At 37.1% G+C, this 24,676-nt stretch overlaps 1 protein-coding gene across 4 annotated transcripts in view; it reads right to left on the reverse strand.

Annotated features, from left to right (window-relative positions):
* Lrrc4c (leucine rich repeat containing 4C) overlaps positions 1-24,676 on the reverse strand; it is a 1,364,812-nt gene that overhangs the window by 210,163 nt on the left and 1,129,973 nt on the right. For all 4 annotated transcript variants that reach the window (XM_055599890.1, XM_055599907.1, XM_055599872.1 and 1 more), the window contains one exon: positions 22,945-23,037. The gene's annotated coding sequence lies outside the window, so the exon portion shown is untranslated. The remainder of the gene's footprint in view (positions 1-22,944; positions 23,038-24,676) is intronic.

Genomic DNA, 24,676 nt, shown 5'->3' on the forward strand with positions numbered 1-24,676 from the left:
CACAGAAGATGGCTCCAGTTTGCCCATTTGGCATCCAGTAGATAGACAATAAGCATTTTTTTTTTAACTACCATGAAGCTAACTGAATTCAATCTCTTCATCCTCACATGCAATCATTCTTAGATGTAGAGATCCAAAGTCCTGGTTGTTGAAGTAGTAATAAATAATATTCTTCACAGAAAGTTACACTTTACAAAAAAGTACGTGAAGTAAGGGCATTAGGGAAGAGGCACTGCTCATGGAAGGAGTTTTTATCATTTTAACTACACGGAGTACCACGACAAATTGTTGGAGTTACTTAAACTCATAAAAAGAAAGACTTTTTTTTTTTTTTAAAAAAAAATATGACAATATGTCAGTTAGTTTGAAATTTACTTACATCCAATTGTATTTTTGGAACCTTTTTTTTAAATGGTAAACTTAGACCTTAAAAAACACAATTGCCTTTCTCTATAGTTTCTAAGGGAGATAATCTTTGTGAGTAGATACTTGAGAATTTTTTTTTTTAACATCTAATTTAGGACTCTGCACTAGGAAGAAAATCACCCATGAAGGTATCTTCAAAACTCCACCAGGAATTGGTAGATGGTGTGAATCCAGTTGTGTAATTTGAGAAGACAGCTGCATTTTATCCAGCTAAATCAGCACTTGATTCTAAACAACTCCTTTGGAATGTCACTGTTTTCCAACCTGAGCCCCGCAGTGCAGATTTAGGAAAAGGCAGCTTTTTCTTCTGTGCCACATGGCCATTGTTCTTTCTGGGAACCAAGTGCATAGACTTTACATTTCAGTTCTTGCATGTTGGAGATTCAGCAGCACATCTGTGATTCCAGGCTAGCAGCTGATTTGGTAGCATATGACTCAAATAATGGTAGCATAGCAGAATTTTTTAAGTTGCCCAGATTTCTATTATGTAAAACATTTATGTGCATTTGTGCATTCGTATGCACGTCTGTGTGTATGTTCGCATATGAATATGCATACATGAGAATATACGTGTAAAAGTCAGAGGTAAACACGAAGTGGCAGACATCCTCAATAGCTCCCTGTATGTGAGAGAGAGTGCGTGTGTGTGTGTGTGTGTGTGTGTGTGTGTGTGTGTGTGTGTGCACGCACCTGGGGACTCTGTGGGACTGTGTGTTTGGGTGTTCGTACTCAGGGGTTAGAAAATGATTTGGATATTCTGTTCATTTCACAGACTTTTTTCACTGAAATTAGAACTTGAGTCTGCAGTCAGAAAGCCCAGAGATTCTCTTCTTTCTGAGTCCACAACTCCCATGTTTTTTAAGGGTTCTTGAGAACCAAGCTCATGTTTACACAGCAAGCACTTTACAATGTGCAGAACATTTTTAAGAGGAAAAATGTCCTGAATGAGGTTCTTATTATTTAAAAAAGTCTATTATATTGACACAAAAAATGAAAATACTTATCACATGAGTAAAACAATACTAGATAAATAAGCCTGATGAATATAAAGAAATATGATTTATACAATCTGGAGCTATGTTTACATGCGAGTCTTTTGATTGATATGTAATTTTTCAGTCCATCAACAGCAATTTAAGTTTATAAAATCGGTAAAAATTTAAGTTAATATTATTGCAACAGGTGAGGACCAAGTATGGTCCAAAGATTTGGTCTCTGCACAAAGCAAAAACTTAGTGAATTTCAATGATTGTATGTGTGATACTTTTCTATAATCTTCAATTCACAATCTGCCAGAATGAATTTTTAATAGATTGTTTTATGCTCTTTTTTCATAGAAACTCAAGTTTTCAATGGAATCACAACTTTTTATGGCACAAACATCAACTCTTACAAAAAAAATATAATATTTTTTTGTTGATTCAAGGTGATATACTTAAAAATGATTATAGGAATTTCTTTCTCATACAAAATATGCTTTGATTCTTTTGTGATTTTATTTAGCAAATATTGAAGTTAAGGAATTTTAATAAATAAAAAATAGAGCTCACCTCTTTTTTTTCTATTGCACTCTCTTTTTCTTCTTTTTTTTTTACTTTCAGTTTTTTTTTTTTATATAAACCTTTAGGTCTTTTCCTCCTTCATAAAAGTGGATATTAAATGAAAATTTGCACATAAGTACTAGCAATTTAACTCAGACTAGTCTATTTGTATATTGGACAAATATCAAATTGCTTATACTGGAGAACTCTATATTGTAGCTATATAAGATATTAGTGATTTACATCTCCTCACAGAGATGCATGCATCTTGAGTAGATTCTATTTTCAGAATGAGAACAAGGGTGATATAAGGGAATAACCATGGCTTTGATCCATCAGCAGCAAGTCTGGAATTTAATAGATCTGAGTTTGAATTGGGCAGGTGTCTTTGTGTAACAGAAAAAAACTCAGGTACAAGCAGGAGCCTCAGAGGAATTTGTGGTATAAGAAGATGAAGTCATAGACATCATCCAGGTAAAAAGACTTAATTTAGGGATATTGAATTAAGGAATGATTTAGTAAATTTGAGGTTTACTAAAACCATTGCAGGAGACATGTGCAGAAGTCTTTTCAGAGGAATGGGAGCTCTTGGGTCCCTAGAGAACCATGAGGAGAATATTGAAATTTATGAGCAGTTAATCAAAGGTATCAGCTTTGTGCATGAAGAGGGTGCGATGGATATAGGAACTACTAAATGTTGGAATGAGCAAAATAATATTGATTTGCATATTTTTTATGTGTGCATGTGTTTGAACCACATGTAACATTCTGTTTGTACACTATGCCTAACTCTCATAGCAATGTGATTCAATAAATAATTCTCTGTAGATCATAGATGCTATTTTTTTTTTTTTTGCCAAGTTCCTGGAGAACAGGTTTGTTTAAATTAAATTTGCAGTTTCTAAATGTTGTTTCTGAACAATGATTCTTTGGTCTAGTGTAGTAAAATAGGAAGGATGGAATCACCATATTGGGACTGTTCTATTAGCCAGATAAATTTATTGCAACCCGGTGTAATGCAATGCAATAAAATAGGACAAAATAATAAAAACCTTAATTGATGATTAATTATTTTCTACATTTTTATAATTAGATTATTCAATGTTTTTTTATGTTTATTTGGTTTCATGTTAACATAAAAATATGGCAAAATACAAAGTTAGGAAGATTATATCAAAGCACTCTGTATTTATTGATGCTGATGTCCTAAGATGTATTAATGTTTAATATTCTCTCGGTTAAGCACATTTAAACCTTTGCACTCAGATTTTAGACTTTCATCAGAATATTTCCGCCTGTACACATGCATTCATGTAGAAGAAACAAAATAGTATTATTGACAGTATTCAGTCTTTTACAAAACATATTAGTTGTCTCCAAATCCAACATCAAAAAAATGTTCACCTACTTTCTAAGCGCATTTTTCAAAAATCAAATTCTATAGTGAAACCGATGACATTTTACAAAAACACTTGCTCAAATGTTCTTTTCACAGCAGGGCACAATATTAGAAAAAAATTTAAGAACCAAAGTGCCAGCATTACTCACCATATCCAACCATCTTAGTAGCCCTCTCACACAGCCCTATCCACCCAGCTCAATTCACTTTCCATGTGTAAGTTTGGTATCCCAAGGGTCCTCCCACTCAAAGCTCTGACCCTGATCCCAGCAGCTGATCTTTTCCTTCAGGTGCTGCTGACAAGCAATATAATTAAACTAAGCTTACAGTCACAGAAGGGTGCCTCTAAGTGCCTGTGCAGTCAAATGCCACAGATTTTAAAGGGAAATGACATGAATTAATTTCCCAAGAAGAAGAAGAATTTTTTTTTTAAAAAAAAAGCAAAGGAAAAGTCAGAAGGATGGCAGCTCTCTGTAACACAATATGCAGATTAATGGCATCCACTGATTGATTGGCATGTCAAAAAGCCTATCTTTCAGTTAGAAATGAAGCTACTGTGAAAGAATTTGAGGGTTCTTTTGCTCATTTTCACACGAAATATGAACTGATAAAGTCAAGGTAAAATTAGTTTTTATTGGTATCTTTAACTTCTTTGTTATTCTCAGATCTGTCTTTGGGGAAAGTAGCTTCTTGTGAAACAGAATAGCGTTCATTCAAAGGTAGCCCAGTTTACCAGAAGTAAAATTAAGATTTCCCATACTGACTTGTAAAATCATTTTCTGACTGGCTTCAACCTCCTCTCTGCCTTTCATTAACCTTTCATCCATATCACCTGTCCCTGCACTTTGGCCTCTTCATTGACTCCTTCTGTGCTAAATAGAGCCTTGAACATGTTTCCTTCTGTTCTTTGGGGCACCCATCCTTCTGATCTTCAAAGAGAGCACATGAAATATTATACAAGCAATTGCAGTCGCCACCCAGGTCAGCTTACTCCACTGGCTTTAATTATTTTCCATATAGCCCTTACCCATTGTCTTCTTTTTATCAGTAGATTTATTTATCCGTGTCTGCAGAATGTGTAGTCCATAGAAGCCTGATCCTTAACATTTTTGCTAATACTCCATTCATAGAATGTTACCCAGCACAAAGCAGGTGTTATACACACACACATGAGTGCACACACAAATTGTTTCAAGAATGACTATAATAAATAAAAAAGACATCAGGAAGTCAAAGGTATAAGTGCTAAGGCTTAACACAGGGTCTTAAGAAGAACATGTGCTTATATAAATAGTAGCTATGTCTCTGGTCGTAGTTACATGTCATGAAATAAAAACATAAAATACATAAGAATTAGAGTTTTAGAAATTAGAAACTTCTTATTCTACATATATAAAACTGCGTAAATGTTTGGATCTTAGGTCTAACACTCTGGTTAGAAATATGTTAAAGCCAGAAGAAGAAAACAGGAAACAACCTTGGAACCTGCCACAGAGGGCCTCTGAAAGCCTCTGCTGTGCAGACTGTCAAAGCAGATGCTGAGCCTGATGGCCAACTGACTGGCAGAGTGAATGGAATTTTATGTAAGAAGTGGGAAATAGTAAGAGCTGGAGAGGACATGAACTCCACAAGGAGAGCAACAGAACAAGAAAATTTGAACACAGGGAACTTCCCAGAGACTCATACTCCAACCAAGGACTATCCGTGGAGATAACCTAGAACCCTGACAATGCAGCCACTTCTGATGAGAACTGATAGACTAAGATCAGAAAGAAGGAGAGGAGGACCTCCCCTATCAGTGGACTTGGGGAGGGGCATGCATGCAGAAAGGGGGGGAGGGTGGGACCGTGAGGGGAGGAGGGAGGGGCTTATGGGGGGATAAAAAATGAATAAACTGTAATTAATAAAAGTTAAAAAATAAAATAAGCAAGTCATAAAAAAGAAATGTTATATTATTTTTAGCCTTTCTACTTGAGTTATTCTTTTGTGATTTATTTAAATATTTTCTTCCTTTTTTACAATTTATTCATTTTATGTCCAGATTGAAGCTTCCTCCCTCAACTCCTCCCAGTCCCACCCTCCCTCCCTCTTCCACCCTGTACTCTTCCCTTAGTCCACTGAAAGGAGGAATTCTCCTCTGCCATCTGCCCATTGCTTATTAAGTCTCAACAGGACTGCCTGGATCCTCTTCCTCTGTGTCCTGGCAAGGCCGCATTGCCAGGAGCAAGTGATCAAAGAGCAGGCAATTGAGTAAATGACAGAGGCATCTCTGCTCTTCTCCATGTGGGGACCCACATGGAGACTGAGTTGCCAGTAGGCTACATCTGAACAGGGGGTCTAGGTCCTCTCCATGCATATTCCTTAGTTGGTGTATCAGTGTCTGCAGGACAGCCTGGGCTCAGGATTTTAGCTTTGTTTGTCTCTGCAACATCTACAAACTTCAAATACCTTAGCAATAATCAGAAGCACCTGACCCAGAGAGCTACAAAGCTGAAGATAAAATATAACAGATGCAATTTTTAGCATAGTTGCTGACATCTACTGAGAACACTTATTATTAAAATAGTCTATGCCAAGTTTTCAGTGACTGAGGTTTCTCTCCTCTGCATGCTACCTGGCCAGTCATCAAGCTTGACCAAAACAATTTAAAATGCAGCTTAAAAATCAGGAATAACAAATGGAGAACTTCACATTATAATGTTTGGACAATGCTTCATCCTAGTTTCTACCTATCTCATTCAACCAGACTGGAGGGAAGAGTTACATTTATCAATATAAATCGGAAGAGAAGTGAATGTTAAAGCTGTTTGAGAAAGTCTATTAAAGAAAATGTCATTTTGTCCTTTTATATCCTATAAAAATTTAGGTATGGTATCTTTACAAAGGTCACTCTTTTCCCAGAAATTGTGTGACTTTGAACTGCCTTCACTCTCTGATGTAAGTTTGTCTGCTGTAGGTAAGCATAGCAACTCTAGATATGGCATTTGCTTGCTTTGTGGTGTGAGGTGAACATTAGTTTCTCATGCTCAAAACGTGCTTCAATTTTGCATTCTTCTTTACTCTATTCCACTCATATATTGTTCCCTTACCAGTTCATCAAGTTCCACTATGGCATCTTCTTCTTCTTCTAAGAGTACCTTCTAACTGCTTCCACTCCAGTTTCACTCCACTAGGTTCTGAACACTGTCTGGAGCACAGAGGGTCTTAAAGCCTCTCTTTCCCTTATCCTTCAACTCCATCTGTCCATGACCTATACCTGATACATAGAAGAAAGCAGCAGCTGTCATACAGAGCAGTGAACACTTCTGTGAAGTGCCTGCTTTGTGTCAAGCTCTTGCAGAGCACTTCAAATGCATTGCCATTCATCTCCAGGTCCAATGACTGCCTTGCCTATAATCAGAGAGTATAATTAGGTAGTTGATTATATCCACTTTAGTTACCTTTCATATGACTCCAAGCTTGCCATGCTATTAACTACACAGAAATTTTGGATAAGAAGGCATATAATACCGAGTCATCTCAACTTCCTAATATTGAAAAATAAAGAAAAGTAAAAACTCATGAGGTTATTTCTGAGTTCTTTTTGCAAGGGAGAGGGGAACACTCTTGGCCCCATAGAATCCTGTATGGTGTCAACTGTGGTGTAGTTGGTGTTTTAAGTGATATCACATTTTCCTTGGGGTCAGCATGCTCTCCTCTCTGCAGCCTCCTTATCTCTTCCACCACTCCCCCCCTTATTTCTTCACCACTATATTGGCAAGTAAAATGCCGATGGGTTTTACATAATCATTCCTATACTCGCTGCAAACTATTAGGATATAGGGAGAAATGCATTATATACCTTTAGACTCTTGCTGTGAAAGACTCTTGTTCTCTAAGGTTTTGTGAGCAATTTGAATGTTCACTAATATAACCAGAAGACTTCTAGCTTATAGGATTGGTCCAAAGCATTTTTCTTCTTGCATTAGTAGTTCTTTCATTTATAGCATTCCCCTATACGATTTCTGCTTAACAAATGCTTATCCATTATTCAGAGTTATTTTCAAATCGGACTTTCCCCACATTTTTTCCAGTTGCATACTATTTTCCCTCTAAATCCCTAAAAATACAGCATTGATTTATTTTCAGCATGATCTTTATATTCTACCATAATATATATATATATATTTTTTTTTTTTCATAATTATTTATCTTGGGAACACCAAAACGACTGAATTTTTGTCTTTCTGTTTTTTCTAACCATTATAGCTTTAAGTATAATTTCTGGCATGAATTATTTGTACATTAAATTTAAGCCCAAAGAGAAAGACCTGCCTGCTTCTGCATGGCATGGGTGGGCCATAGACACACAGAGTTGGGCCTGCCACCATTAATGCAGAGAGGGAGAAGAAACACATCCAGAGACCCGCCCACTACCTGCCACAGGGTGCAGGCAGGGAGAGATGCCTAGAGTTCAGCCTGCCACTGCATGGCACTAATGGGCTGGAGACACACAGGCCCACCTAATAGATGCCAAGGAGCGTGAGAAGACCTGTGCATAGACCTGTCCACTGCCATGCCACAAGTATGGGCTGTCACACTTTGAGGCCCTCTAGCCATGTGGTCTCTGCAGAGGGCGCCACTACAACATGCAAATGCGTATGGAACAGATGGGAGAGAAAGAGGAGCCAAACAGTTGGAGCATAATGAAGAAAAATGGAAATTGAGACCTGAAGGTGGAGAGGAACATTTTGTTATTGTGAGTAGCCATCCCACTACCTGAGGCGTCGGTGAAGTCTCAACCCACACTGCCCTTGGGGCCATGTCTAGGTCCATGGCCTTGCAATGGCATGGGTCAGTGTTAATGTCTGTGGCTCGTATTATTACTAGGGGCCACAGGGATGTCCCTGGTCTGGGCAGCCACCTGGGACAATGTAGATGTCCAACTGTTGACTAAAGCACTCAGGAGAGCTGGCCCCGCACCTCGCCTGGACCGCACAGCAGAGAGGGCCCTGGTGGAGGGGGAGAAGGTGAGCTGGCACCAAGGTCATGGGCACAAGAGAGTTGACACCATCATTCATCTGATGGGAAGCTGCATGGGTGTGAGGGTGATGCCCTCTTCCCACTCACTCCTCCTCTCATGAGGCAGTCTGGGGTCTTGAGACCTGGTGAGTTGTCCTTGCCCCTTACCAGCTGCAACATACAGGTGAGTGGGCTTTGTGCCTCATCAGGGCAACACAGTGGAACTGACCCTGATGATGGAGACAGTGGCCAGCCAGCCCTGAGGTTGTGAGAGCAGGAGAGCTGTCCCAGCCCTTTGCTCTTTGGAAGAGTGGGCCAGTACTTCAACTGGATCGCAGAGAGGAGCTGGCTCTGGAGGCAGGTGTGGATGAACCCCCCAACCCAGGGCATGAGAGCAGTGGATGGCATCACTGGGTGGCCTTTGTGGAACAGTGCTGGAGAACTTGCCCTGGTGGTGCAGATTCGGGAGAGCTGGCATGCTCTTCAGCTCAACTACCACCCAATCCCAGAGTCAAGGCAGTGAGATGGCAGACTCTAAAATCTGCACCAGCTGTGAACTGGTGGAATGCATGAAAGGGCCCCATGACACATGGCAGCAACAGGATAACCAGGAGGAGTCCTGGTGAGGATACAGTTTTGTGGGGAAGGTTACAAGGATGGAGGGCAGATATGAGGGATGGGAAGATGAGTGGGATTGGGATGCATGATGTGAAATTCATGAAGAATCAATAAAAAGTTAAAAATAAAATTAAACCAAAAGAAATGGATGATATATGATGACAATGGCTGCAAATGATAATGTGATCTAAAAGAATTAGACAACAAAAATTGGATTTGTATAGACATGCTTGTTGAAATAGATAATTGAGCCAATAGATGTTTATTGTTTAAACCATTCACACAACTGCCTTGGTTTTCTGTTCCTTTTAGCACATGAAGGAACAGCTGAGGATGAATTATAGTTGTCATTTGGAAACTGTTAACTGATTTGCCAACTGATAGAATCTGTATTCTTGGGTTAGGAACAGAATTTATCAAATAAAGGAGGTACAAACAAGTCTACATTATTACTTTATTAATCAAAATAGAAGCTCAAGGAAGCAACTGCCTCAGTGAAATGATACAAATGAAATAGAATGTCTTTTTTCCATTCCATCCTGTAGTGTTGCAAAAATCTCAACTTTCTATACATGTTTCTGTTATGGTAGATGAAATTCCCAATAATTTAAGAGTTGAATTCTAGATGAGTTTATACACAGGGACTGTTTAAAAAAAGCAGTCCCAATAAGGTAGAAAAGACAAATGCAACAAATTAATACTTAATGACATTATAACAAATTTGTTTTAATATGGCTTCCCAAACATGTCCACTTTCTAACACAGGAACTTGTGGCTTTGTCAGTTTCTATAACAAAAGGAACCTGGGAGGTGTCACTACAAAGAGTTTTGTGAGAGAAATTTGTTCTGGATTTTCTGATCATGGCTGGTATAATCACAGGGTCTTCCTGTGATTAAGGTGTATGTGCCTGAAGGTAACTAATCGCTTATCCATTAGCATAACTGGTTGTTACAGGTCACAGTTTTAACAGGCAATCAGAAATATTTCCTGAAGGACCACAAGAAATGAAGCCCCATTAGTCCACTGAGTTGCTAAAGTGCTGGAAAGTAAGCATGGAGTTGCTAGATAATTTCCTAGTCAGCACAGAGAGGACTTGCTTCAGGAAGATACAGCAGTGTCAGAGGCAGATCACTGAGAATGAGTGACAGACAACATGTCTTCACTGGTTACTTAGCCTCTATATCTAGCCTTGCCTGAAGCTGTCTTAGTCTCACATTATTTGGTTATAGAAGCCAATTTATGTGCATATATATGTGTGTGTGTGTGTGTATGTGTGTGTGTGTATATATATATATATATATATATATATATATATATACATATGTATATATACACACACATATATATACACATAAATTGGCTTCTATATATATATATGCATGATATACTCATTAGACAATTTGGTTCTTATTTACTCAAAACAAAAGGTTATAAAATATATGGATAGATGTGGCATATATAGAGAGAGAGCATAGAAAACTCAGAAAATACTGATATGTAAATCAGTGAGAATGTGAATCAAATTACACAGCTGAAAAGAATCATAGTTAATGCATAGATATTTTTTAATTGAGCACAAATGCAAGATATAATAACTACACAAAAATTATGAGTTTCTTTTTTTTAGAAAATTAGGTTATCCAAACTTGATCTTATAAGCCAAAAGTTTACCTAAAATACTTATATACAATTGATTTACTTATTTTATAAGTTGAATTGTACCCAGGGCTTCATGAATGCTAGGCAAGAGCTCTGTCACAGAGCTCTGGATGATATCTTCAAAAACTGATTTTGAAAATGCAGAAGGCAACTTACTTAAAGTAAGTTACTTAAAGTAAACTGTTTGAAAAAACAGTTGCCTTTCCCACAAAGCATAACAAGACCTGAGGCATCCATTTCTACCTATGAACTTGGGTTCATACTATGTGCCATGTATAAAAATAACTCAAAATGTATCATAAAGTCAAAATATCAAAGTATCATAAAGTCAAAAATACTAGAAGGAGATGTACAAAAGAGTCTTTGTGATTCTTATTTTAGCAAATTTATAGTCTAGTAGTTTCACTCTCAAGGCTCTGACATCCCTTTATCCACAACTTTATGAATGAAGCTTATACCATTGTGTACATAAGTTAGAATTGTATGTCTGTAGGACTAGAGTTCTATGTTTGTAAAGAAATTGCAGGTACTTCTCAAGGATTACGGTATTCTTTTCTACAGCACCAGTTAGTACTATCCTAATCTTAGTCTCCATGTCAGTCTTGTCTTTGCAGGTTATGTTTGCAAACTTTCAGTGCACACAGTGACTATAATTTTCTGGATTTAGTACATACCACTTCCTGTGCAACAATAGGTCATGTGGAGGCATCTCCATCCCTAATCTCAAGCTGTACTGCAGAGCAATAGTAATAAAAATTGCATGGTACTGGCATAGAAACAGAATGGTGGATCAATGGAATTGAATTGAAGACCCAGACATAAATCCACACACCTATGAATACTTGACTTTTGACAAAGAAGCCAAAACCATGCAATGAAAAAAACAAACAAACAAACAAACAAACAAAAAACCCAAACAGCATCTTCAGCAAAATGGTGCTGTCTAACTGGACGTCTACATATAGAAAAATGCAAATAGATCCATGTTTATCACCTGGCACAAACCTAAGTCCCAAGTATTTGGATTCCAGGCATATGTCACTACACACAATTAATGTGGTGCTGAGGTTTGAACCTAGGCCATTCTGCATTCCAGGTGAGCATGCAAAGCAACTGAGCTGTGGACTCTGACACTTTTTTCATAATTAGCTGAGCATTGCCTGTTAGGTCTCAAATTTTTGTTACAACTACCTTCCTTTCTGAGCCTCGCCAAAATTACCACTGACAATAGATTTACAGAAATAAACATATTTTAGAATTCATCTCAAAATCCTGACACCTGCTGCCCACCACTGAGCTACAAAGCTGCTTCGGTGCTTTAGATAACCCCTACTGCAATGCCTCCATTTCCCAGAAACTGTTTTGCTTGTACAAACCAAGTAAGAATACAAGCAATTTTCCTACTTTTTCTCTTCTAGGGATGAATCTATGATGACAAAGCAGCATCACAGGAGAGCATGAGTCACACTGTGCTGGCTGCTGCTCAGGCTCTGCCATTCATGGCAGTAATTCTGCCCACCTTGCCTCTGCGGTTGTGTGCCATCACTCCAACCTACCACCCGGTGAAGTCACCGACTTTGATTGCATTTAGGATTTCCAACTGAATGCCTGTCATTACCAGCATCAATTGAAACCTTTAGAAAAACGGTACTGCAGGGATGCTCAAGAATGCCAAGACTCCTTCACAAATTTATTTCTCAACATACTCTTGGGGAGGGGCAAGTATTTTGAATCTTTCCCACTATGTAGAAGAGATATTAAATGACAAACTCAATTTGACTTTTCTATTTCCTAAGCTTTTGAATCCTTTCTTGAATCTTAAATGAAAGGACCCTGGGCTTCTCCAATCTCTCCCTGTGAAGTATTATTTGCTCTATGGCTTAGCCAGCAAACAATAAAATTCTTAGGTTCCTCTCTTGCTCTTTGAGTTTTAACATTAAATATAGAAAAATTTCTTAGCATATCTAAATCATTAAATTTTACCCAAATCTTACTTTATATTACTTTTATAGTAGTAAAAAATTTCCTATTTTTAATCTTTATTCTTCACACGTCGTCTTGAAATTTCAGGGAGTACATTAAAGAATGCAAATAATGTCTTTTGGAGTATATCACACTTTCTTGTAATGCACACTCTATATCTCCTTGGGAGAGTGCTGTGATTTTCTACTAAAGGCAATCAAGATTATCTTTTATCATAACTGCTTCAGAGGACACCATTATCCAAACAGAGATAATGCTATCCAATGGAGGAAGAAGAACCAGTACCATTGTCTGTATGGGGTTGGACACAGTTTCTGCTGTGGTCACAGTCTTGGATTGCAGAAGGGAAGTCAGTTTCACTGTACCTAGCTCTTACTGTTGTTCCTATCATGACCTTTCACTGTCATCTTTAACCTAGTTCTAAAGTTACTTTCAGTGTGTGTACTTACTACTGCAGGAGTCCATTTCTGGTATCACTGTTATTTCTTTGAATACTTGGGGTATTCTATGAAAATACTCCAAACTAAAAGTTTATAAATGTTTTACTTACCTTGCGGTAAAATGGGAAGTTCTAGATTCCCAGGAGATATGATGTAGAGTGAAGGCTTTTCTCTGCTTCTAAGATGCTGGTCTATTGCTCTGCTCTTAACATTGTACAGGGAATCAATGTTTAATTCTAATGTCTCTGGTACTCCAATTTTTGATGACTCTGCCTTGTCATGCCTTAATCATTTCTCTATCAAACTTGCTTTAATAGTACTATTGTAGAAATTAGAATTTCAACATATGAGTTTGAGCAATTGTGAAAATACATACCATATCAAAATATTAGTAAATACTGCAAAGAAGGGGGGGATATGAACATGGTAACCACTTCCATTTGCCTGGAGTACAGAGAAAACAGGACTAGAATGTGGCTGGAAATAACATGCACACGTGGTTTTAAATCCCAACTCTACCATTTACCAACACTCTAAACGTGGTAAAATATAATTTGTTGAATAGTTTCCTTCCAAGTAACGTAAAGTGTGAATAAAAATAAAACTAGTTTCAGGAAATTGTTTTAAGAGATAAATTCACGTGTAAAATTAATACACGGAAGTTGGTATAGCAAATATATATGCTAACTAGTCTGACTAATGTAAAATCTAATAAACTTATTTATATAAACCCAATATCATCTGTAATTCACTCTCTCACATGTAAACTTTCTGATTTCGGTAGTGTTTTCCCAAGTGTACACTGATCACCACATTGTCTTTCATGAATATGCTTGTCTTCCAGCTTTGAAAAACCCTGTGCCTGTGTGTTCATTTCCCAGCTCTGTCCTCTGAAACCACTAATTTATTTTATGGTTGTATATATTCTCTTAATCTAAATTTCAACTTAGATATATCTATATTCATATCATATTGAACATTTCATATGAATAAATTTTCAAGATGTGAAATCTTTTGTGTCTTATTTCTGTTACTCACTATAATGTTTTCAAGTTTTATCTATGTTATAGTGCACACCAAGACATTGTTATTTTTCTACCAAGTAATATTGCATCAATGGACAGACCATGTTTTATCCCATCATGATTAGTACAATATAAGATACATAAATGGATGAAGAGGTATTAAAGTATGAGCATTAATGAAACCTCCATACTCAGGGACAGCAAAGGGGTATGTTTGATTACAGAAAAGTGAATGTATTTAAGAAACAATAATAGTTTCCCTCTAGGGCCTATTACTTTCTATTCTGCTAAGTGGCCATAGTGTTAAATTGACTCCTAATGACTTTAAAACACACAGACTGGTGCCCCAACTCTCCTCTCAGCCTTCCTCAGAGTAACTTCTTTTTGTTGCAGATGGCTACTAACTCAGAGATCAATGAGTAGTCAAGCTGCAGAGAAAAAGAGACTGTGTAATGCTCAGCCCTAAATGATAAATCTATATAAATCTATATAACACCCCCTCTTCCCAATGTTCAAGGATTGTTGTGGAAGACGAGGCAGAAATTCATAGCATGTGAATTTCAAGGAAATAATAAAAACTGGAGGAAAAGTGGACATGTTGGTTTATTTGTATAAGTATGCAAGAGACTCATTTACTTCCAAAAGACTGGTTCTTCCTGGCGTTAGAGGAGTGAAAGGTTAGTCATTTGTTTTATACCATGAAAGCTAATGCAGGGTCCTGACTCTGCTACATTATGGCTCTCATTTATCTTTCAGAAAAGAAAGTATTAGATCCTTCATCCATCCTCTCCATTCCCGATCTTATCCCCCTGAGCCAACTGCTAGGGTCATGTTTTACTATTAATAAAGTGGTAGATTATAAACTGGGCAATTTTAAAGCATAACAATATCACAGTAGCTTAATGTGGTAGAGTGATTTGAAGAAGAGAAGAGAAACATGTGTAAGGAAATTCAAATGTCATGGGAATTGATGGATAAATATAGACTAGATTAGCACTTCAGTGGTCTAATGTGAAAATAGGGTGTAGCAGCCTCCGATGCTGCTTTAGGTGGGATTCAACAAGCACCAAATCACCTGCACAATTGACATCACAGTAAAACACTTAGATTATCTCGCTTGGTGGAAACAAAACCCGAACTACGTATTGTTGAGTCTCATGAGTGTATATATGATTTGCATGCTGTAATTTTTCATTGCATTTAAGAAATAAAATTTACATTATTGATAGCAATCTAATTTATATTTAATGGCCATTATCATATTACATGGCAGGTATTGTGTTAATACCTGCTCTTTATAAATAATTCTAAGTAAAGAGAAGTAATTTTTTGAAACTTTTTAAAGACTTTGAAAATATGAGTACTGTATTTACATCACTTCCACTTCTTCTTTCCCATCGAATTCTTCCATGGCATCCTCTTTCTCTCTAAAATTTATGACCTCTTTTGTAATTATTACTGTATATAAAACACATATATGTATTATGCTGATATAGAGACCTATAGATAAAGAAACAAACAGACAAACAGATATAAAAGCAGTTGAATACACAAACTATTGCTTTTATATACATATGTTAAGCACGATTATGTGAGAGTGAGTGAACAATATAGCAGGGACTTGTCTCTTGAGAAAACTGATTCCCTCTGTCTTGGTAACCATTGATGGCTTGTCATTCTTCATCTAGTTGTGGAACTTTCTGAAAGTTTTTTTTTTCTTTTTTACACATGGTCATGTTCATTGGTGTTGCATTAATTTATGCTGGGAATATAGCCCAATGGCCAAAGTACTTGGCTCCGAAGAATGAGGCCCCACGTTCAAATCTCTAATACCAATGAAATGAGATAGTATGGGTCTTAATTCCTGCAGGAGGGTGAGGGGGGTTGGGAGGGCCTGGAAATAGATACATTCCCTGAGCTTTACTGTCTAGCCATGCTAGAAGGAATGGACTTGCAATTTCAGTAAAAGATCCTGTCTCAAAAAAAAAAAAAAAAAATCCGTAGAGGAAGAAACCAACCACTGGTCTTCACATACTTCACTGGTATGTAATACCACACATATACACACACATGCACACACTGAACATGCAAGAGTAATAAAATTTAATAATTCACAGAGCTAAGAAATTTAACCAGTGTGTCCCAAAACTCAACGCTTTTTAAAGGTGGTTTTTGTTTGCTTTTATTTCTTAAGAGTTAAGTATAATTATTATATACAAATGAAAATAAGACTTGAAGTCCTAAGGGCATGTGAAATTCTTTTAGAAATATTCTGAAAAGCATAGGTTTTAATTCTGATTTGACCATCCACTGATTGCTTCATCTGAGCCAACTGCTGGTTCAAAGGATAGTTCTACAAATAATGGAAACAGTTCAGTCTTCAAGTCACCCTCTCTGCAAAGACACAGGAAATGTCTCCATATTCTTCACCACCATATTTCATTCTGTCATTTTATTTTCCAAAAGTTTTCAAAGCTCAATTCATCCATAAAATCTTCTGCAATCAAGACGGAAGCCACGCAGACCTTCTGTTAATATCTTCACTGTGATTGATATTTCTCTCCTTCAGTGTGGAAAGATGGCATATGCGCTTATGTGGGCACGCATATATATATCTTTATGTTAATGTGCTTCTGCTCATCCCGTCTCTACCATCTACCATTCAGATATTAAACTCCCAGGCTATGTCCTTGCTTCCAGCCACAGAAAAAGATATTTATTTACACGGTAACCCCTCGGTCTAATGCTGTGGTCTGATGTTCAATAAACAGGCACTGAATGAGTGAGCGGGTGCTTAATGATGACAGTGACAACTTCTAAGAAAAATCTCCCCTCACACACAGAGAAAATATGACCCTACAAATATAACTGCAAATAGCTTGCTTTCTCAAGTGTATTATTTTTAAGCCATAACTCTGGTCATATTTGCAGTACCGAGTATAAATTCTCTTCTGTGGGGAAGGCCTAAAATCCAACGCGGAGAGCTGTACTCCTCGCCTGGCATGTTGGTATGATACCACGCAGGGTCTGCTGCGTGAGATCTCTTTGATGTGTGTTCTCCCTGTCTTAGTCACTGTTCTATTGTTGTGAGGCGTCATGACCAAAGCAATTCCTAAAATGAACAATATTTAATTGGGGCTTGCTTACTGTTCGGGGGGTTTAGTTTATTACTGCAATGGTGAAAAGCACAGCACTGCTCATAACACTGCAGCAGCAGCAGTTGGGAGCTACATTCTCATCTCCTGATCAAAAGACAGTGAGCCCAGGTCTTGCATGGCCTTTAGAAACCCACATTGACACACACAGGCACATGCAAATATATCTTAAAAGGAAGATAAGTGATTCGTCTTTATGTGGATTTTAATATAAAGAATTAACAGTAAATCATTTGAGACACATTTCTTATCTTGCTATTTAGTTTTTACATCTATGCACCTATAAGTGTATTTAATGTCTATTATTTTTTAAATAGAAAGCTTAAAAGAAGTACTTTCTATTGCCAAAAATCTGGGCCCAGGGGTCTTTTCTGAGACTGATACTCCATCTAAGGACCATGCATGGCGATAACCTAGAACCCCTGAACAGAGGTAGCCCAGGGCAGCTCAGTCTCCAAGTGGGAATCCCTAGTAAGGAGAACAGGAACTGTCTGACATGAGCTCGGTGGCTGGCTCTTTGATCACCTCCCCCTGAGTAGGGGGCAGCCTTACCAGGCCACAGAGAAAGACTATGAAAGACAGTCCTGATGAGACCTGACAGGCTAGGGTCAGATGGAAGGGGTGGAGGACCTTCTCTATCAGTGAACAGGGGCAAGAGCATGGGAAGAGAAGAAGAAAAAGGGCAAGATTGGGAGGGGACTAAGGGTGTGATAATAGCATTCTTTGTATGTGTTATTTCTGGCTGGGGAACATACTATCGTTTTACTTAAGACTACCTATCTCATTTTAATTACTGGAAAACTTAATTTATATACACATACATATATGTATATATATATACATACATATATTCACAAGAATAAATAGAATGAATTTGTTTCTAAATAAAAATGCTAATCATAAAGTAACAGCCACTGAAACTTACTTATGTGCATGTCTGCTTTATGTATGTGAACCAGGAACCTGATGTGGCTATTTGGAATATAACAGGTTTCAATATGTTGTCCTGTCTACTTAATGATCTTCCAGATCACAATAATCCTCATTTCTTCTATTAAGAAGAAGAAAAAGTGGCAGCATTGCTAAATCAAATTCCTACTAGAAAGAAATGTAAATAGGAAATAAAACTGCAAGCTAATATTTGTGGATATCAGACAAGGAAGAGCTAGGTCCCTGTTCAAGTAAGTGGATATATTTTATGATATATAAAAATAAAAGTTTTTGGATGTGTGGATTTTTAATAAGCTGTTTTGCACAATATCTTTGGATATTTCTGTAAATATTCACATATTATTGTAGAAACTATTTTGCATTTATTTCACTAAGTAATTCTAGATTTGATCAGAAATATTATATATCTTAAGTTAAATAGAATTTAGAATGGCCATCCCCATTATGTTATTTTATTCTGTAGTGATTTATTAATGCCCAGAAATTGAGTACCCTTGAACTTGCTATGTTATTTAGAATAGATCTACCTGGAATAAATCGAGCATTTTTTTTTTACCCAATAGTTATTGTTTTATTTCATAATATGCTAAAGAAATTACATTGTATTGGATATCACATGGCGTCTGGAAGACGGCAGTTAGTAAAGTGCTTGTAGTCTTACTTTCTTTTTCTAGCATCTGCTACAAGAAGCCAAATGGATCCCTAGAACCCCCTTCCCAGTCAGTCTAGCTCAAGCATTAGAACAAGGTTCAGGGAGAAACCCTGTCTCAAAATAAAATAGGGATTGAAGAAGACAAACTAAGTGGACCCCTGACGATCACATGCATGCACATACACTTGCATAATCCACCTTGATACATGAAACATATATACTGACATGCACACAAAAAGATCTCAAACTACACGGGTAAAGGAAAAACCAGGTTAATTTCAAGTTAGATGGTCATATATACACATCAATGATTATGCCATTAGTTCAATGACTTATAGCTAGGGTTACTAAAGTTTTATAATTAGTACAATTCTTCTTTTGCTTAATTTGAAGAAATACATAGATCTTAAGGTTGTAATCCTACAGGTAATGTTTGTATCTTTTCAGAGGAGAATGACTTTATGGCTCTTCACAGGTGGATTTCTGTTAACCATCTGTTACACACAACTGTTATGGTGGCTTTCTGATTACCAGGATCCACCCTTAATTGTCCCCCAAAGGTCAATAACCATGGGCAAGGACACTTGGTTTTCAACTAATCTGGCCAGCATTTCTTAGCTCAAAGACCCTACCCTGCTAATATTAGATCTGTTTGCTTTTCTGACGTTTCGCCTTTCCATTTGCCACCCCTAAGATATGAACTTGGAAGACTGAAGCACAATAAACCTTTGTTTGTTTTTGTTTCCTACCCTTGGAGTGGTTTAGTTTGGTGGTTTCATTGTGCCCTCACTTACAGAAGATGGAAATTTGATTTAGAAAAGTGATTGAGTGCTGTCACTGGGGTTTGGGGATCATTCTGGCAGGTACTTGGAAAACAGTAATTCTGAGAACAGTCTGGACTATGGAGACCCAAATAAAGAGGTTTTGGAATAGAGGAATATTAGCGGTTGGCATAGAGACCTTCTTGTGGCATTTTGCCAAACAATGTATCTACTCTCTTCTATTGTCCTAAAAATTCTGCATGAGGCTAAATTGAAGATTTTTTTGTTGTTAATAATACAGTCTAGAATTGATTGAAGTCAATTATTAATGATCATTCTCTAGCTAATCTACAATAAAAAAAGAGCAAACAAGGCAAAAGCATTACAACATGTACAGTTTGAGAAGGAGAATGAGCACCAGGACATTTAATATTTGAGTCCTGTGCTCAAAGTGATGAGAGGTTTAAGGAAAAAGTTCTAGGAGAAATGTAAGAAAAGAAGTGGCACTGTCAGGGCAAGACGACATCCAGCTGAGCTTCCAACTTCTGAAACTTAAACCTTATTCAACAAAGGAAACCATCAATAATTCAAAACTTCTATGAATGAATGTCTTGGAAGAAACCAGTTTGCAGTCTTACAAGGCCACAGAAATTGGTAGCTTTAGCCACATAATTCTGGCTTTACGAAAATGACACAGGTATAAAGCCATCATTTAATCTTCCATCAGGGTTAAGAAAAGCTACTGACGCATGTGGCAGGCAACTTTCTTCAGGAAAACGCTGAGAAGCTGTTGCATGATGTTGTATAGGTGAAGCTTAGATTGTGTTGGAAGCACCAAGAAGTGGAAGCTGGCAGAGCAGAGGGATTCCTGCCAAGAAGTGCTGCAGACAGAGTTGGGAACCAGCTCAGGTGGGAGCAGTGTGCTGTAGTCAACAAAGCTGGAATGGGTGGGAGGTGATCAAAGAGCCAGCCACTGAGTTCATGTCAGAGACAGTTCCTGTTCCCCTTACTAGGATACCCACTTGGATACTGAGCTGCCATGGGCTACATCTGAGCAGGGGTTCTAGGTTATATCCATGCATGGTCTTTGGTTGAGTATCAGTATCCGAAAAGACCCCTGTGCCCAGATTTTTTGGTTCTATTGTTCTTTTTCAAATGTCAGATGTTTATATTCTCTGTAGGAGCAGAGTCATCTAAAATGAGCAGCCATGTCGTTGGTGAGTAATAACAAAGAATAGGATCTTTTATAGATCCTATTCTCAAAGAAAGAGAATAGGATCTTTAATCATAAGTACTCAGAATCACTTTCAGATTTATATATTTGAGTGTCAAAACAAAGTTCTGATCAATTTAGGAGCCATTTGATATACTTGAAAGATACATAAGGAAACCTTGCTAATAGTCAACTTTCCAGTGGCCCTGTAACTACACTTTTGTCACACAACTTACGTTGTGTATGCTGAACTTGTATTTGATATACATGTTTACAAGTGTTATACTATACATGCTACAATGTGTGAAGAAAAACATTATATATATATATTTTTTTGATATTTACTATTAAGTTTTATTTCATTTTTTTAATTTAAACATTTTATTTTTTTTAATTTTATTTTTCTCATTAGTTACATTTTGTTAATTCTGTATCCCTCATTCCCTCCCCAGTCCCACCCTCCCTCCCTCCCTCATCTCCTCCCTGCCCCTTTCCAAGTCCACTGATAGGGGAGAAAAACATTATATTAAAGACATATCCCACATCCTGAAAGTAGATTTGTCTGTTTCTGATGAGTAGTTATTACTCAAGTTATGTGTCTACAATAGAGTAGTAAATTGAAAAGTTGTCTTTCTGTAATGAAATGCCAAGTGGTGCAATTCATTATATTTTTGTCTTCTGATATTTTAGCCTAATTAGGAGTATAAACAAAAATTTAATTTAATCAAATTACCAAAAGTGAATGTAACTTTCTCTTGAAAATTTTTAACCTTATCTATCTAAAGAAACACAAACATGAAATAAGTATGTTCTGTTTTGCCTAGAGCCGTGGCTCTTAACTTGTTGGTCAACCCCTTTAGGGTTCACATATCAGATATACTGTTTATCAGATATTTACATGATGAATTATATCAATAGGTAAATTACACTTATGAAGTAATAAAGAAATAATTTTATGGTTGGAGGTCACCACAACATGAAGAACCATAATAAAGCATTGAAGCATTAGGAATATTGAAAACAATTGACCTAGAGGCTGTGTCAGATAAGTGTTCACTGTGTCCTGGCACTTCCTAGAGTTTCTTTTCTTGGTCTATCATCCTTGATTCACACTATTATTTGGCTTTGTTTAAAATTTATTACTCTTTTTTTTTTGTTATTTTCCATATATATTTTTCTTGGATTCCTTTTTAGTTACAAATAAAATCCAAACATGTATATGATTTAATAAAGTAGATCCTCAAATTCTCATCGAAACTGGTACATTAAGGGATTAGTTAAGGTCACTAACTGTATTTATAAACTGTTTCCTCCACAAATGCTTTGAATAGTAATTTATTTGTATGTCATAAAATAAAAAATAATTTATGTGGTCTAGTCTGCTGCCATCAGCTATGCAGTAACAGAGAAAAGTTTTAATAGTACGAAAAAAAAATCACATGTAGCAGGAATCTGGTTAAAATATGCCAAAGATCTGGATTTCTTTTTAGAAGAGGGAGCATTTCAGTTCCCTGGCTGTCTCTATAACCACCAACCCCAAATTCTCTTAATATGGCAGTAAGTGATAAAAACCATGGTGGAATCATGTGAGAGACCTTCTGCTTTCTGTCAGGTCTCTCCCAATCTTCATTGATGACAAAGAGTAATATTTATGTCTTATACTAATTTTTCCATACGATGATAACTTTCAGTATCTCCCCTGCTTTACCATCCTTCCATTATTCTCCGTTCTCTTGGTCAATATAAGTTAATCATGGATTTACGATCCCTGGAGAAGGATTTTGTCAATTTCAAAGATATTCCCTAACTTTCTCCGGACCTTCGCAGTGGGTTGCTCCCACGAAGATGGAGGATCTGGTACACTTCTGAAGGGTTTCAGGACTGCTACTGTGGGAAAGCCTGCTGCTGCCCTGCACTTTATGAACCTGGTAATCAAGTATGCCCAATATTGATACTAAACGTGACAAACTGTGTTTTTTTTTTTTTTTTTTTTTTTTTCAAATGCTTACTGGTTTTCTGTTTGTATGTTCTTTAACCATATTCAACCTCATCTTGTTCTTAACATACACAGCTAGTATGCCGGTTCACAGAACAGAGGTGACAAGGGACTTGAACCTACCTTACGTGTATCTAGTTGGCTCTTCTCTTCCTGAGAGAATCCAAAGTAGTAACATATAATTTCTGTATCCTTATTGGTGATGGTTCTTCATAGCTGGAGGGAAAAATACAGAGATTACACATTTAAATTACAATATACTCATGAAGACAAATATAGAGTTAAATATGTCAACTTATTGTATGTTCTCGGTAGAATTTTGTAATTGGAAATGACAGAACAGTAACTCAATGCTATGTCATTAGTAAATATAAATTATGGGTAAAATAAGGCAACTATATATATATATATATATGCTTACATGTAATGTTTTTATCCTGGAGCGTGTATTTATGTATGTACCTTTGTTCCAGTTTATTCACCCCTGAATTTATTAGTCTTTCTTTCTTTTTTTTTTTTTTTTGTCAATATTCAGTGAGTTTGGTGGTTGAAAGCATGTCATATGAATGTTATTGGGAACACCTTTTGCATAAAAGTAGTTACGCTCAAATTAGAAGCCTTTTTCACTTTTCTTTTGAAGTTAGCTGTAATTATCAATTTGTTAGAACTCTCAATAGCTAAGCAGACCTAAAACACAGGAAAATCAGGGCTGAGATGGTAGTTTGGTGGTAGGATGCTTGGCTAGTACACATGAAGGTTCAGGCTCAATTCCCAGTACTTTTTTCCATGAAAATATACAAGTAGGTACATAAATACCAGAAATCTACACTACAGTTGTAATTTATCAGTCTAATACAGGAAAAAAAGAAAATAGGCAAAAAAAAAACCATTGAATCAAACATTCTGACTGGATATAATTTTTTCTCTACAATGATGAGCCAACCAATTTTGAAGGAGTATCCAAACCTCACTGACTCATAAAGCTCTTTATTCTGCATTTTGATCACCTCCTCCTGGTGGATGCAGCCTTGTCAGGCCATAAAGGGAGATGATGCAGCCAGCCCTGATGAGACCTAATAGGCTATGGTCATTTAGAAGGGGAGGAGGTCCTCCCCTATCAGGGGACTAGGGAAAGGGCCAAAAGACCAGGGAGGGGCTCCAGCTGGGATACAAAGTGAATAAATTGTAATAAATAAATATATAAATTAAATTAAATTAAAAACAAACAAATAAAATTGCTACTAAGGCGCCAGATCTTAGAGAACCCAGTATCACTACTTTCCTAAAGCAGTATAATTCCTAACAGTAGATACTTTAAATAATTATCATTATACTACAGAGAAGCAGATATCTAACAACTCATATAAAAAGATTCTTTTCTTAAAGCAGTAGGAGACCATTATATAAAACCATAATTCGTCAAAATGCAAATAAAAACAGAGAAGAGGACCCCATTCCTTATGGATACATCTGCAATATAACCCCTTTACCTGAGGTTCAGGCATTTGGGAATTGAGCCAGACCCTTCACGCCGACTAGCCAACATCTCAGAAGAGAGGCCTGGGTAGAGTCTACCCATAGGGTATTAAAGCAGATGCTGAGATTCATAGCCAAACTTTGGGCAGAGTGCAGGGAATCTTATGAAAGAAGGGGGAGATAGAAAGACCTGGAGGGAACAGGAACTCCACAAGAGGAACAACAAAACCAAAAAATCTGGGCCCAAGGGTCTTGTCTGAGACGGATACTCCAACCAAGGACCATTCATGGAGATAACCTAGAACCCCTGCACAGATGTAACCCATGGCAGCTCAGTCTCCAAATGGGTTCCCTAGTAATGGGAATAGGGACTATCTCT

The sequence above is a fragment of the Psammomys obesus genome, unplaced genomic scaffold (assembly GCF_907164565.1).
Source record: "Psammomys obesus unplaced genomic scaffold, mPsaObe1.curated_primary_1811, whole genome shotgun sequence".
Taxonomy (NCBI): domain Eukaryota; kingdom Metazoa; phylum Chordata; class Mammalia; order Rodentia; family Muridae; genus Psammomys; species Psammomys obesus.